Source organism: Danio aesculapii, chromosome 9 (assembly GCF_903798145.1).
Source record: "Danio aesculapii chromosome 9, fDanAes4.1, whole genome shotgun sequence".
Taxonomy (NCBI): domain Eukaryota; kingdom Metazoa; phylum Chordata; class Actinopteri; order Cypriniformes; family Danionidae; genus Danio; species Danio aesculapii.
Window position 1 is genome coordinate 5,017,140 of NC_079443.1, and position 16,446 is coordinate 5,033,585.

At 39.7% G+C, this 16,446-nt stretch overlaps 10 non-coding genes across 10 annotated transcripts; all 10 read right to left on the reverse strand.

Annotated features, from left to right (window-relative positions):
* Window positions 1-9,269: 9,269 nt before the first annotated feature.
* On the reverse strand, window positions 9,270-9,341 carry trnaq-uug (transfer RNA glutamine (anticodon UUG)). Its single transcript has one exon. It is a non-coding gene; the product is annotated as a tRNA-Gln (tRNA).
* A 139-nt stretch (window positions 9,342-9,480) lies between these two features.
* trnap-cgg (transfer RNA proline (anticodon CGG)) lies at window positions 9,481-9,552 on the reverse strand. The gene has a single exon. It is a non-coding gene; the product is annotated as a tRNA-Pro (tRNA).
* A 440-nt stretch (window positions 9,553-9,992) lies between these two features.
* trnaq-uug (transfer RNA glutamine (anticodon UUG)) lies at window positions 9,993-10,064 on the reverse strand. The gene has a single exon. It is a non-coding gene; the product is annotated as a tRNA-Gln (tRNA).
* Window positions 10,065-10,667: 603 nt separating this feature from the next.
* Window positions 10,668-10,739, reverse strand: trnap-cgg (transfer RNA proline (anticodon CGG)). Its single transcript has one exon. It is a non-coding gene; the product is annotated as a tRNA-Pro (tRNA).
* A 562-nt stretch (window positions 10,740-11,301) lies between these two features.
* Window positions 11,302-11,373, reverse strand: trnaq-uug (transfer RNA glutamine (anticodon UUG)). The gene has a single exon. It is a non-coding gene; the product is annotated as a tRNA-Gln (tRNA).
* Window positions 11,374-11,463: 90 nt separating this feature from the next.
* trnap-agg (transfer RNA proline (anticodon AGG)) lies at window positions 11,464-11,535 on the reverse strand. The gene has a single exon. It is a non-coding gene; the product is annotated as a tRNA-Pro (tRNA).
* Window positions 11,536-12,263: 728 nt separating this feature from the next.
* Window positions 12,264-12,335, reverse strand: trnap-cgg (transfer RNA proline (anticodon CGG)). The gene has a single exon. It is a non-coding gene; the product is annotated as a tRNA-Pro (tRNA).
* A 488-nt stretch (window positions 12,336-12,823) lies between these two features.
* Window positions 12,824-12,895, reverse strand: trnaq-uug (transfer RNA glutamine (anticodon UUG)). Its single transcript has one exon. It is a non-coding gene; the product is annotated as a tRNA-Gln (tRNA).
* Window positions 12,896-13,329: 434 nt separating this feature from the next.
* Window positions 13,330-13,401, reverse strand: trnaq-uug (transfer RNA glutamine (anticodon UUG)). Its single transcript has one exon. It is a non-coding gene; the product is annotated as a tRNA-Gln (tRNA).
* A 90-nt stretch (window positions 13,402-13,491) lies between these two features.
* trnap-agg (transfer RNA proline (anticodon AGG)) lies at window positions 13,492-13,563 on the reverse strand. The gene has a single exon. It is a non-coding gene; the product is annotated as a tRNA-Pro (tRNA).
* Window positions 13,564-16,446: the final 2,883 nt, after the last annotated feature.

Below are 16,446 nucleotides of genomic sequence, written 5' to 3' on the forward strand. Positions count from 1 at the left end.
ACCAGTTCAGTGAACAACGGATTAATTTACTTCCAGGCACGATCTTTCAAAGAGGGCGGCTCGCCATGTCCGGACCACCGAGAAAGCATCCACGGCAGGGACAGATCGGGATTTCAGAGTAGAAACACGAAGAAGAACATACATACAAAAAAAAAAACCCCCGGCCTTGATAAAACACAAAGCCAAAAGAAAAACAAGGATTAATTACTCAATAAACATGTTTAAATAAAATGCATTGTCTGCTCCGTTACTCATTTCAGCATAGATAACATACATGCTAGTCAGTCACATGTTCTCACTGAATGCATTAAAGTCTATGTACATGGCTAGCAAAGCTAGCGTCACATGCAATAAATTTCCCATGAGAAATAAAGGAAAAAAAAATACAAATTCAACCAATGCTCATTTTCGGAGTGCATAAACAATATTTACAATTATTAAGTAATAAAACAAACTCCAGATAAACACTTTCAAATAAATCATGCTTGCTTTCCATTCTAAACAGCTACAAAAGCATGTCAAAACCAATTAAACAGCTAATAATAATAATTTTGTACTCACCAAGAAAAGATAAAGCTGAACAGGGAGAATAAAGAAGAATGTGTCTCGATTAATTATAAGTTTTCTGTTGTCTCGGGCGATTCAATGTACTCTACTCGCACTTCTCTCGTTTCACTCTATAACTTGTTGTCAGCTTCCTATCCTTAAAATCTGAAACTTTAAGGCTTTCTTTCAGTCAATTACCAAAACAATATGATTTTAGATAGTTTAAAGGATCTAAACTGCTATCTCAATGTATCTAATCTCGTTCAATCTGCTCACGCTGCTTAATCAAAGTGACTCTCCGTCACCGGCAGCTCTCTCACACAATCAAGGGGGCGGAGCTAACCTCCGACCTCAACCAAGTCAAAACTTACTTTATTCTCTATTTATTATTATTATTTAAACACTATGTATGTCATTTAAAGGAACTTTATTCACAATTTCTTGTCTCAATCATAAAATAAAATGTTAGAATATAAAATAAACTATTTAGAATTTGTCTTAGTGACCTAGTCAGTGAGCTGGGTTACAGTAGGCAAAGTGATGTGGGTCCAGTGTGGATGGCAGAGAGTCTTTCAGATGTGCCAGGACCAACCGCTCGAAGCACTTCATGATGATGGGTGTGAGTGCTACAGGGCGGTAGTCATTCAGGCATGTTGGGCTGGAGTGTTTGGGCACTGACACAATAGAGGTGGTTTTAAAGCATGTTGGCACAGTTGCTAGGTTAAGTGACAGGTTGAAAATGTCTGTGAATACCCCAGTGAGCTGTTCTGCACATGCTTTGAGGACGCGCCTAGGGATACCGTCTGGTCCAGCAGCCTTATGCACATTGATCCGACTCAGTGCGGTGTAGACTTCTGAGGAGGTGAGTGTGATAGGTGAGTGGTTGGTTGAGGTTGTGTTCCTGGTGTAGGGTTCTGTATTGTCTCTTTCAAAGCGGGCATAAAAGTCATTTAGCTCGTTCAGGAAGGAGACATTTGTGGCTGTGGGGGTGGACTGGCTGGGTTTGTAGTTGCTGATGGCCTGGATGGCCTGTCCCCTTGCGCCGAGGATCAGAGTTGGAAAAGTGCTCCTCTAGCTTTAGCTTGTAGCAGTGCTTGGCCTTTTTGATGCCCCTCTTCAGATTAGCCCTGGAAGTGCTGAAGGCCTGTGCATCCCCTGATCTGAAGGCAGTGTTGCGTGCCTTCAGCAGGAGGCACACCTCCTTGTTCATCCATGGCTTTTGATTTGGGTATGTGGTGATCTGTTTCTGGGTTGTAACACTGTCTATGGTGGTGTAGATATATTCCAGAACAGAGAAAGTGTAACTGTCAATGTCTGTGTGAGAGCCACATGTGGCCTGGGAAGCAAACATACTCCAGTCTGTGTGTTCAAACCTGTCCTGGAGTGTGGAGTCCACCCCCGCTGGCCACACTTTGATGGTCCTTCACACGGTTGACGAGGGGTGAGTACTTGGGGGTGAGAAACAAAAAAAGGTGATCTGATTGACCCAAGTGGGGGAGGGGGGTCACAGCATATGCTTCAGCCATGTTTGTGTAAACTTGGTCTGAAGTTTTGTTTCCCCTTGTGTGGCAGAAAATGTTTTGATGGAATTTGGGGAGCACTGTCTTTAAGTTTGAGTGATTAAAATCCCCGCAACAATAAAAGCAGCCTCCGGGTGAGCAGTCTGTTGTTTGCTAATGGCTGCATGAAATTCATTCATAGCAAGCTTGGCATCAGCGTCAGGAGGAATATAAGCAGCAGTTATTATGGTGGAGATAAAACTGTCTACATTTAACCATTAGAAACTCCAGGTTAACAGAGCAATGTCTCCCAACAATGACAGAGTTTGTGCACCAAGCTTTGTTAATATAAATGCATAATCTTCTGCCTCTGGTCTTACCGGAGTCATCCACCGTTCTGTCTGCTCGGAATGTTTGATGCTCAGTTAGCGATACAGCGTTTTCTGGTATCCCGCTGTTTAGCCATGTTTCTGTGAAAATCATGAAGTTAAAGTTCCATAATCTTTTGCTGTGGTTGATGTGCAGTCGAATCTCATCCATTTTGTTCACCAGTGACCATACATTGGCGAGAAAGATGCTGGGTAAAGAGAGCCGGTGTGGTGTTAGCTTTAGCTTAGCTTGCGCTTCCCCCGTCTTTGTTTACGTTCTCTGCGCCTTCGAGCACTTCCGCCTGGCCGGGTAGGGCTCTCAGGCCCGGGTGTTCTGGCGATCTCATGGATGAGTCGAAGATTGTTAATAAAACTGTCTGGAATGCACAAACCAATATCCAAGATGTCCTGTCGAGTGTACGATGTAAAGGCACTGCTGTTCTGCACGAACAGACCCGAAATAAGCAGGAATAATACTGCAAAATTGCAAAGACGCTGAGTCTTGCGAACTGAACGCGCTGTCATCTTGTCTCAATTACAATCCTGTCAAAGTCTGGAATAGAACCCGTGTCCCTTGCGTGACAGGTGAGTTACTAACCTCTGCACTACTGGAAGGTGATGATACACATGCACACTGCACATCATACACATAACACACACACACACACGATACAGTCTTATGCACACATGATATGCTCTTTACATATGTAATGCATACATGATACTCTTTCCATGTGAGTTCCATACATATGCACATATGATACAGTGTTATGCATACATTCTACATATACATTTATATGTGATACACTCCATACATACATACACGATACACTCTTTACAGGTGTATTCCACACATGTATGCCCTTTACATGTATGTTCCATACATATACACACGATACAGTCTTTACGTATACATTTCATACATATACAATCTTTACATATACGATACATGATACAGTATTTACATATACATTTCATTCATATATGATACAGTATTTACATATACATTTTTATACATCATCACATTTGATACAAGTCATACACATACTTTCCACACATGATACAGTCTTCACTTATATTCCATACATAGGCACACATGATACACTCTATATATGAAACAATCCAGTCTGGTATAGAACTCGGGTCCCTGACGTGACAGGTGAGTTACTTACCTCTGCGCTACTGGAAGGTGATGATACATGATGCACACGATACACTCTGTACATATACACACACACACGATACAGTCTTTACATAAACATTTCATACGCACACAGTCTTTACATAAACATTTCATACATCAATATACACATGCACATATGATACAATCCTGTCAAAGTTTGGAATAGAACCCATGATACACTCTTTACATATACATTTCATTCATATATGATACACTCTTAACATGTGTAATCCATATATGATACTCTTTACACAGTACACAGTCTTTACATATACATTTCATACATCAACACATATGATACACTCTAAAGTCTGAATAGAACCCGGGTCCCTGGAGTGACAGGCGAGTTTTTTTTTTTACCTCTGCGCTACTAGAACGTGATGATACCCTCTCTACATATACATTCCATACATACACACAAGATACCCTCTCTACATATACATTCCATACATACACACAAGATACCCTCTCTACATATACATGCCATACAGATGTTCAGATGATACAGTCTTTACATATACATTACATACATAATACAGTCTTTACGTATACATTTCATACTCATGATACAGTCTTTACATATACATTCCATACATATATATACATACATGATACACTCTTTACATGTGTATTCCATTCATGATACTTTTTACATGTAAGTTCCATACATATGCACACATGATACAGTCTTTACATATACATTCCATACATGATACACCCTATATATGATACAATCCTGTCGAAGTCTGGAATAGAACCCGGGTCCCTGGCGTAACCCTGGTGGTGAGTTACTTACCTCTGCGCTACTGGAAGGTGATGATATACATGCACACTGCACATGTACTCTGTACATGTGTAATCCATACATGATACTCTTTAAATGTAAGTTCCATACATATGCACACATGATACACTCTTTACGTATACATTGACAATCTTTACATATACATACATGTTACAATCTTTACATATACATTCCATTCATATATGATACACTCCATACATGATACAGTATTTCCATTTTTATACATCATACAAGCCATACACATACTTTACATACATGATACAGTCTTTACATATATTCCATACATAGGCACAAATGATACACTCTATATATGATACAATCCTGTCTGGAATAGAACCCGGGTCCCTGGCGTGACAGTCGAGTTACTTACCTCTACGCTACTGGAAGGTGATGATGAACTCTTTACATATATTCTGTACATGCACACATGATATAGTCTTTACGTATACATTCCATTCATATATGATACACTTTTTACATATACATAGGATACAGTCTTTACATATACAATTCATACATATACACACATGATACATTCTTTACATTTACATTCATATATGATACACTTCATACATACATGATACACTCTTTACATGTAAGTTCCATACATATGCACACATGATACACTCTTTACGTATACATTCCATTCGTATATGATACACTCCATACATGATACAGTATTTACATATACATTTTTATACATCATACAAGCCATACACGATACACTCTATATATGATACAATCCTGTCTGGAATAGAACCTGGGTCCCTGGCATGACAGGTGAGTTACTTACCTCTTCACTACTGGAAGGCGATGCATATGCACACATGATATGCTCTTTACATGTGTAATCCATACATAATACTCTTTACATGTAAGTTCCATCCATATGCACACACGATACAATGGCACACATGATACAGTCTTTACATATATATTCCATGCACACATGATACAGTCTTTACATATACACACACGATACACTCTTTACGTATACATTACATACATACGATGTGTAATCCATACATGTAAGTTCCCTACAAATGCACACATGATACACTTTTTCCATATAAACACACAATATGGTCTTTACATGTACATTTCATACATATACACACATGATACAATCTTTACATATATATTCCATTCATATATGATACATTTTATACAGATGCACACTTCATATATACATGATACAATCTTTACATATATGATGCACTTCATATATACATGATACAGTATTTACATTTTAATATATCATACAAGCCATACATGATACAGTCTTAACATATATTCCATACATAGGCACACATGATACACTCTTTACATATACACACACATTATACAATCCTGTCTGGAATAGAACCCGGGTCCCTGGCGTGACAGGTGAGTTACTTACCTCTGCGCTACTAGAAGGTGATGATACACATGCACACGAAACATATACACACACTCTTTACATATATTCTGTACATGCACACATGATATAGTCTTTACATAGACATTTCATACATATACTTTCCATACATGATACAATCTTTACATAAGCACATATGATACTCTTTACATGCAAGTTCCATACATATGCACACATGATACAGTCTTTACATATACATTTCATACATATGATACACTCCATACATATGCACATATGATACAATCCTGTCAAAGTTTGGAATAGAACCCATGCACACATGATACTCTCTTTACGTATACATTTCATACATATACACTCTTTACATATACATACATGATACAGTCTTTACATATATTCCATACATAGGCACACATGATACAGTCTTTACATATACATTCCATACATAGGCACACATGATACACTCTTTACGTATACATACATGATACAGTCTTTACATATATTCCATACATAGGCACACATGATACACTCCTGTCTGGAATAGAACCCATGTCCCTGGCGTGACAGGTGAGTTACTCAATTCTGCGCTACTGGAAGGTGATGATACACATGCACACTGCACATGATACACACGAGATACAGTCATATGCACACATGATACACTCTTTACATGTGTATTCCATGCATGATTCTCTTTACATGTAAGTTCCATACATAGGCACACATGATACACTTTTTACATATACAATTCATACATATACATTCATACATACATGATACACTCTTTACATGTAAGTTCCATACATATGCACGCACACGATACAATGTTTACATATACATTAACACACTCCATACATATGCACACATGATACACTCTTTACATATACAGACGTGTTACAATCTTTATTATATGATACACTCCATACATGATACAGTATTTACATTTTAATACATCATACAAGCCATACACATACATGATACAGTCTTTGCACATATTCCATACATAGGCACACATGATACACTCTTTACATATACACACATGATACAATCCTGTCTGGAATAGAACCCGGGTCCCTGGCGTGACAGGTGAGTTACTTACCTCTGCGCTACTGGAAGGTGATGATGAACTCTTTACATATATTCTGTACATGCACACATGATATAGTCTTTACGTATACATTCCATTCATATATGATACACTTTTTACATATACATAGGATACAGTCTTTACATATACAATTCATACATATACACACATGATACATTCTTTACATTTACATTCATATATGATACACTTCATACATACATGATACACTCTTTACATGTAAGTTCCATACATATGCACACATGATACACTCTTTACGTATACATTCCATTCGTATATGATACACTCCATACATGATACAGTATTTACATATACATTTTTATACATCATACAAGCCATACACGATACACTCTATATATGATACAATCCTGTCTGGAATAGAACCTGGGTCCCTGGCATGACAGGTGAGTTACTTACCTCTTCACTACTGGAAGGCGATGCATATGCACACATGATATGCTCTTTACATGTGTAATCCATACATAATACTCTTTACATGTAAGTTCCATCCATATGCACACACGATACAATGGCACACATGATACAGTCTTTACATATATATTCCATGCACACATGATACAGTCTTTACATATACACACACGATACACTCTTTACGTATACATTACATACATACGATGTGTAATCCATACATGTAAGTTCCCTACAAATGCACACATGATACACTTTTTCCATATAAACACACAATATGGTCTTTACATGTACATTTCATACATATACACACATGATACAATCTTTACATATATATTCCATTCATATATGATACATTTTATACAGATGCACACTTCATATATACATGATACAATCTTTACATATATGATGCACTTCATATATACATGATACAGTATTTACATTTTAATATATCATACAAGCCATACATGATACAGTCTTAACATATATTCCATACATAGGCACACATGATACACTCTTTACATATACACACACATTATACAATCCTGTCTGGAATAGAACCCGGGTCCCTGGCGTGACAGGTGAGTTACTTACCTCTGCGCTACTAGAAGGTGATGATACACATGCACACGAAACATATACACACACTCTTTACATATATTCTGTACATGCACACATGATATAGTCTTTACATAGACATTTCATACATATACTTTCCATACATGATACAATCTTTACATAAGCACATATGATACTCTTTACATGCAAGTTCCATACATATGCACACATGATACAGTCTTTACATATACATTTCATACATATGATACACTCCATACATATGCACATATGATACAATCCTGTCAAAGTTTGGAATAGAACCCATGCACACATGATACTCTCTTTACGTATACATTTCATACATATACACTCTTTACATATACATACATGATACAGTCTTTACATATATTCCATACATAGGCACACATGATACAGTCTTTACATATACATTCCATACATAGGCACACATGATACACTCTTTACGTATACATACATGATACAGTCTTTACATATATTCCATACATAGGCACACATGATACACTCCTGTCTGGAATAGAACCCATGTCCCTGGCGTGACAGGTGAGTTACTCAATTCTGCGCTACTGGAAGGTGATGATACACATGCACACTGCACATGATACACACGAGATACAGTCATATGCACACATGATACACTCTTTACATGTGTATTCCATGCATGATTCTCTTTACATGTAAGTTCCATACATAGGCACACATGATACACTTTTTACATATACAATTCATACATATACATTCTTTACATGTAAGTTCCATACATATGCACGCACACGATACAATGTTTACATATACATTAACACACTCCATACATATGCACACATGATACACTCTTTACATATACAGACGTGTTACAATCTTTATTATATGATACACTCCATACATGATACAGTATTTACATTTTAATACATCATACAAGCCATACACATACATGATACAGTCTTTGCACATATTCCATACATAGGCACACATGATACACTCTTTACATATACACACATGATACAATCCTGTCTGGAATAGAACCCGGGTCCCTGGCGTGACAGGTGAGTTACTTACCTCTGCGCTACTGGAAGGTGATGTTACACATGCTCACTTTTTTACATATACATACGTGTTACAATTGCCTATAAATTTTTGTTGTTGTTGTCCAGCTGCTTTAGTGAACTAAATTGATCTCACCCGTTTCACAGATTTAAGCTGCATGGCAAAATAACACATAACATTGAGTAAGTCATTGGTGGAAGAGGATGGTGATAGCATCAAATAGCTATCTCAGCGTATAGTATGAGAACCACTCACTGATTGGTGTAATTGAAAATGGTCTCATTTACTTCACTGATTTGAAGCTGCAAGGAGAGAAGGAAGAGGTTCCACCGAGATGTGAACTCGGATCACTGGATTCAAAGTCCAGAGTGCTAACCATTACACCATGGAACCAAGACGCTTATTAGAGGCTATCTAATGCTAACGCAAGGAGAGAAGGAAGAGGTTTCACCGAGATTTGAACTCCGAGTGAAACATGTAAACAGGCCTCTGTGAAAGTCAAGCTGTCTCTCAACACAAAAAACAACCGCAAGGGCTCATCCGGGATTTGAACCCGGGACCTCTCGCACCCGAAGCGAGAATCATACCCCTAGACCAACAAGCCGGCATTCTCTGAAAAAGGCCTCTGTGTAAACCTCGACGCCCTCATAAAACATGCGACAACTGTACGGGCTCACCCAGAATTTGAACATGAGCGAAAATCATTCTCCTAGAACAGCAAGCCACTGTGCAAGGAAGGTTTTTCGTGGCGATACTATCTGCTGACAAACTGGAATTCTTCGAAAGAAGTTTTTATGAAAGCCATAATGCCGCCCTGTAAAACACAAGACAACTTAAAGGGCTCATCCACAATTTGAATCCTGCACCTCTCACACCTAAAGCGAAAACTCAAACCCTTAGACCAACGAGCCACAAAAAACTTAAAGTTTTCACATGGCGTCAGAAGCAGCGCATGGTCATAAATCTTTATGTAACAGTTGAGTCAGAACATACCTTCAGAATTGCAGCCCTAGACCAACAAGGTGAGTCACTTTAAGAAGGAAAAGGTTCCACCAAGATTTGAACTCGGATCACTGGATTCAAAGTCCAGAGTGCTAACCATTACACCATGGAACAAGACGCTTGCAATAGGCTATCTAATGCTCGGAAACTGGCATTGAAACAGGCCTCTGTGAAAGTCAAGCTGTCCCTCAAAACAATAAACAACCACAAGGGTTCGTCCGGGATTTGAACCCGGGACCTCTCGCACCCAAAGCAAGAATCATACTCCTAGACCAACGAGCCAATGAAAATCAAGAACTCTACATGGCAACACTATCTGCCGACAAACCGCATTCTCTGAAAAAGGCCTCTGTGTAAACCTCGACGAGTCAGAAGCAGAGCATGGTCATAAATCTTTATGTAACAATTGAGTCAGAACATACCTTCAAAATCGCAGCCCTAGACCAACAAGGTGAGTCACTTGTTTGCTTATAAATTTTTGTTGTTGTTGTCCAGCTGCTTCAGTGAAGTAAATTGATCTCACCCGTTTCACAGATTTAAGAAGGAAAAGGTTCCTCTGAGATTTGACCTCGGATCACTGGATTCAAAGTCCAGAGTGCTAACTATTACACCATGGAACCAAGACGCTTGCAATAGGCTATCTAATGGTCGGAAACTGGCGTTGAAACAGGCCTCTGTGAAAGTCAAGCTGTCTCTCAAAACAAAAAACAACTGCAAGGGCTCGTCCGGGATTTGAACCCGGGACCTCTCGCACCCGAAGCGAGAATCATACCCCTAGACCAACGAGCCAATGAAAATCAGGAATTTTACATGGCAACACTATCTGCTGAGAGAAACCGGCATTCTCTGAAAAAGGCCTCTGTGTAAACCTCGACGCCCTCATAAAACATGCGACAACTGTACGGGCAAACCCAGAATTTGAACATGAGCGAGAATCATTCTCCTAGAACAGCAAGCCACTGTGCAAGGAAGGTTTTTCGTGGCGATACTATCTGCTGACAAACTGGAATTCTTCGAAAGAAGTTTTTATGAAAGCCATAATGCCGCCCTGTAAAACACAAGACAGTTGCAAGGGCTCATCCAGGATTTGAACCCAGGACCTCTCACACCCAAAGCGAAAACTCAAACCCTTAGACCAACGAGCCACAAAACTTGAGGTTTTCACATGGCGTCAGAAGCAGCGCATGGTCATAAAACATTATGTAACAATTGAGTCAGAACGTACCTTCAAAATCGCAGCCCTAGACCAACAAGGTGAGTCACTCGTTTGCTTATAAATTTTTGTTGTTGTTGTCCAGCTGCTTCAGTGAAGTAAATTGATCTCACCCATTTCACAGATTTAAGAAGGAAGAGGTTCCACTGAGATTTGAACTCGAATCACTGGATTCAAAGTCCAGAGTGCTAACCATTACACCATGGAACCAAGACAGTCATTAGAGGCTATCTAATGCTCAGAAATTGGCGTTGAAACAGGCCTCTGTGAAAGTCAAGCTGTCCCTCAAAACAAAGGCAAGGGCTCATCCGGGATTTGAACCCAGGACCTCTGGCACCCTAAGCGAGAATCATACCCCTAGACCAACGAGCCAATGATAATCAGGAACTTTACATGGCAACACTATCTGCTGACAAACCGGCATTCTCTGAAAAAGGCCTCTGTGTAAACCTCGACGCCCTCATAAAACATGCGACAACTGTACGGACTCACCCTGAATTTGAACATAAGCGAGAATCATTCTCTTAGAACAGCAAGCCACTGTGCAAGGAACGTTTTTCGTGGCGAAACTATCTGCTGACAAACTGGAATTCTTCGAAAGAAGTTTTTATGAAAGCCATAATGCCGCCCTGTAAAACATGACAATTTAAAGGGCTCATCCAGGATTTGAATCCGGGACTTCTCACACCCAAAGCGAAAACTCAAACCTTTAGTCAAACGAGCCACTAAAACTTGAAGTTTTCACATGGCGTCAGAAGCAGCGCGTGGTCATAAAACATTATGTAACAATTAAGTCGGAACGTACCTTCAAAATCGCAGGCCCAGACCAACAAGGTGAGTCACTTGTTTGCTTATAAATTTTTGTTGTTGTTGTCCAGCTGCTTCAGTGAAGTAAATTGATCTCACCCGTTTCACAGATTTAAGAAGGAAAAGGTTCCTCCGAGATTTGACCTCGGATCACTGGATTCAAAGTCCAGAGTGCTATCTATTACACCATGGAACCAAGACGCTTGCAATAGGCTATCTAATGCTCGGAAACTGGCGTTGAAACAGGCCTCTGTGAAAGTCAAGCTGTCTCTCAAAACAAAAAACAACCGCAAGGGCTCGTCCGGGATTTGAACCCGAGACATCTCGCACCCGAAGCGAGAATCATACCCCTAGACCAACAAGCCAATGAAAATCAGGAACTTTACATGGCAACACTATCTGCTGAGAGAAACCGGCATTCTCTGAAAAAGGCCTCTGTGTAAACCTCGACGCCCTCATAAAACATGCGACAACTGTACGGGCTCACCCAGAATTTGAACATGAGCGAGAATCATTCTCCTAGAACAGCAAGCCACTGTGCAAGGAAGGTTTTTCGTGGCGATACTATCTGCTGACAAACTTGAATTCTTCGAAAGAAGTTTTTATGAAAGCCATAATGCCGCCCTGTAAAACACAAGACAACTTAAAGGGCTCATCCAGAATTTGAATCCTGCACCTCTCACACCTAAAGCGAAAACTCAAACCCTTAGACCAACGAGCCATTAAAACTTAAAGTTTTCACATGGCATCAGAAGCAGCGCATGGTCATAAATCTTTATGTAACAGTTGAGTCAGAACATACCTTCAGAATCGCAGCCCTAGACCAACAAGGTGAGTCACTTTAAGAAGGAAAAGGTTCCTCCGAGATTTGAACTCGGATCACTGGATTCAAAGTCCAGAGTGCTAACCATTACACCATGGAACAAGACGCTTGCAATAGGCTATCTAATGCTCGGAAACTGGCATTGAAACAGGCCTCTGTGAAAGTCAAGCTGTCCCTCAAAACAATAAACAACCGCAAGGGTTCGTCCGGGATTTGAACCCGGGACCTCTCGCACCCAAAGCAAGAATCATACTCCTAGACCAACGAGCCAATGAAAATCAAGAATTCTACATGGCAACACTATCTGCCGACAAACCGCATTCTCTGAAAAAGGCCTCTGTGTAAACCTCGACGAGTCAGAAGCAGAGCATGGTCATAAATCTTTATGTAACAATTGAGTTAGAACATACCTTTAAAATCGCAGCCCTAGACCAACAAGGTGAGTCACTCGTTTGCTTTTAAATTTTTGTTGTTGTTGTCCAGCTGCTTCAGTGAAGTAAATTGATCTCACCCGTTTCACAGATTTGAGAAGGAAGAGGTTCCACCGAGATTTGAACTCGGATCACTGGATTCAAAATCCAGAGTGCTAAACATTACACCATGGAACCAAGACCCGTGCAATAGGCTATCTAATGCTCGGAAACTGGCATTGAAACAGGCCTCTGTGAAAGTCAAGCTGTCCCTCAAAAGAACCACAAGGGCTCGTCCGGGATTTGAACGCGGGACCTCTCGCATCCTAAGCGAGAATCATACCCCTAGACCAACGAGCCACTAAAACTTGACGTTTTCACATGGAGTCAGAAGCAGAGCATGGTCATAAATCTTTATGTAACAATTGAGTCAGAACATACCTTTAAAATCGCAGCCCTAGACCAACAAGGTGAGTCACTCGTTTGCTTATAAATTTTGTTGTTGTTGTCCAGCTGCTTCAGTGTGTACAGACAGTGTTTCTTCGGGATATCCTCTATGGCTGGCAGTGTAGTCCCTGTGATGCGTTTGGCAGTTTTCACCACCCGCTGCAGTGCCTGACACTCAGCAACAGAGCAGCTTCCATACCAGACCGTGACGCAGTTGGTCAGGATGCTTTCTATTGTGCAGCGGTAGAAGTTCACCAAGACAGTTGATGAAAGCTGGTTCTTCTTTAGTTGCCTCAAGAAGAATAGGCGCTGGTGAGCCTTTTTGACCAGGCTGGAGGTGTTGGTGGTCCAGGAAAGGTCCTTTGAGATGTGGGTCCCCAGGAACTTGAAAGATGAGACAGGCTCAACGGCCATCCCATTAATGTGGATGGGATCATGCGAGCCTGTTCGTCCCTTCCTGAAGTCCACAATGAGCTCCTTGGTCTTGTTGGTGTTAAGGAGCAGATTATTGTCGGTGCACCAAGTGGCCAGATGCTGTATCTCCTCCCTGTAGGCAGTCTCATCATTATTGCTGATTAGACCAATCACTGTGGTGTCATCTGCAAATTTTATGATGGTGTTGGATCTGTTCACAGGCCTACAGTCGATGGTAAAAAGGGAGTAGAGGAAGGGGCTCAGCACGCAGCCCTGTGGTACACCAGTGTTGAGTGTGACGGTGGTGGAGCAGATGTGGCCTGATCTAACATTCTGAGGTCTGTTAGTCAGAAAGTCCATAACCCAGTTGCAGAGAGACGCGTTGATATCCAGGTCTCTGAGTTTGATCAGTAACTTAGAGGGTATGACAGTGTTGAATGCTGAGCTGAAGTCAACAAACAGCATTCGTGCATAAGTGTTATTATTGTCCAGGTGTGTGAGGACATTGCAGTGCTATGGAAACGGCATCTTCTGTGCTTCTGTTGCCACGGTAGTGTAACCCTTTTCTATGCGTTTTTATGTGTTTTCTATTGCGTTATTTTTACAGTATTTGCTATTTTATTAGGACCAGATGTCAGAAGATTTTAATTCGCTCACAAGAGTGTATAGAAATACCAACCGATTTTTGATAGATAAATAAGTCAGACTCAAAAATTACGGTAAATAACTGAGGTAAGTATATTAAACAAGTTAAATGATGGAAACAAAATAAAACATATAAATAAATGTTAAAACCAGTTCAGTTTTATGAATACTAAATTAAAGTAATATATGTATATATCATATACACTGAAATCCCCAACACTTCAGATGATAAATCCACTTCATACAGATTCAGTTTCACAAATCACGTGTTGCATGTACAATGAAGAAGAAAAACAAAAAAAGAAGAAGGAAAATTTGGATAAAAGTAGTAATTCAAAGTCCAAGTTCAATGTTCAACACTCGAAAGTTCTTTTCAGTTCCAGCTCGATGTGAAAAATCCAAAAAAATCAGTCCAGATAGAGCAAAGTCCAAAAACGAATAAAAACAAAAATATGAGCGCAGTGAAAGTGCAAGAATGTTTTGTCCTACCAGTTCAGTGAACAACGGATTAATTTACTTCCAGGCACGATCTTTCAAAGAGGGCGGCTCGCCATGTCCGGACCACCGAGAAAGCATCCACGGCAGGGACAGATCGGGATTTCAGAGTAGAAACACGAAGAAGAACATACATACAAAAAAAAAAAACCCAGGCCTTGATAAAACACAAAGCCAAAAGAAAAACAAGGATTAATTACTCAATAAACATGTTTAAATAAAATGCATTGTCTGCTCCGTTACTCATTTCAGCATAGATAACATACATGCTAGTCAGTCACATGTTCTCACTGAATGCATTAAAGTCTATGTACATGGCTAGCAAAGCTAGCGTCACATGCAATAAATTTCCCATGAGAAATAAAGGAAAAAAAAAATACAAATTCAACCAATGCTCATTTTCGGAGTGCATAAACAATATTTACAATTATTAAGTAATAAAACAAACTCCAGATAAACACTTTCAAATAAATCATGCTTGCTTTCCATTCTAAACAGCTACAAAAGCATGTCAAAACCAATTAAACAGCTAATAATAATAATTTTGTACTCACCAAGAAAAGATAAAGCTGAACAGGGAGAATAAAGAAGAATGTGTCTCGATTAATTATAAGTTTTCTGTTGTCTCGGGCGATTCAATGTACTCTACTCGCACTTCTCTCGTTTCACTCTATAACTTGTTGTCAGCTTCCTATCCTTAAAATCTGAAACTTTAAGGCTTTCTTTCAGTCAATTACCAAAACAATATGATTTTAGATAGTTTAAAGGATCTAAACTGCTATCTCAATGTATCTAATCTCGTTCAATCTGCTCGCGCTGCTTAATCAAAGTGACTCTCCGTCACCGGCAGCTCTCTCACACATGCAAGGGGGCGGAGCTAACCTCCGACCTCAACCAAGTCAAAACTTACTTTATTCTCTATTTATTATTATTATTTAAACACTATGTATGTCATTTAAAGGAACTTTATTCACAATTTCTTGTCTCAATCATAAAATAAAATGTTAGAATATAAAATAAACTATTTATAATTTGTCTTAGTGACCTAGTCAGTGAGCTGGGTTACAGTAGGCAAAGTGATGTGGGTCCAGTGTGGATGGCAGAGAGTCTTTCAGATGTGCCAGGACCAACCGCTCGAAGCACTTCATGATGATGGGTGTGAGTGCTACAGAGCGGTAGTCATTCAGGCATGTTGGGCTGGAGTGTTTGGGCACTGGCACAATAGAGGTGGTTTTAAAGCAT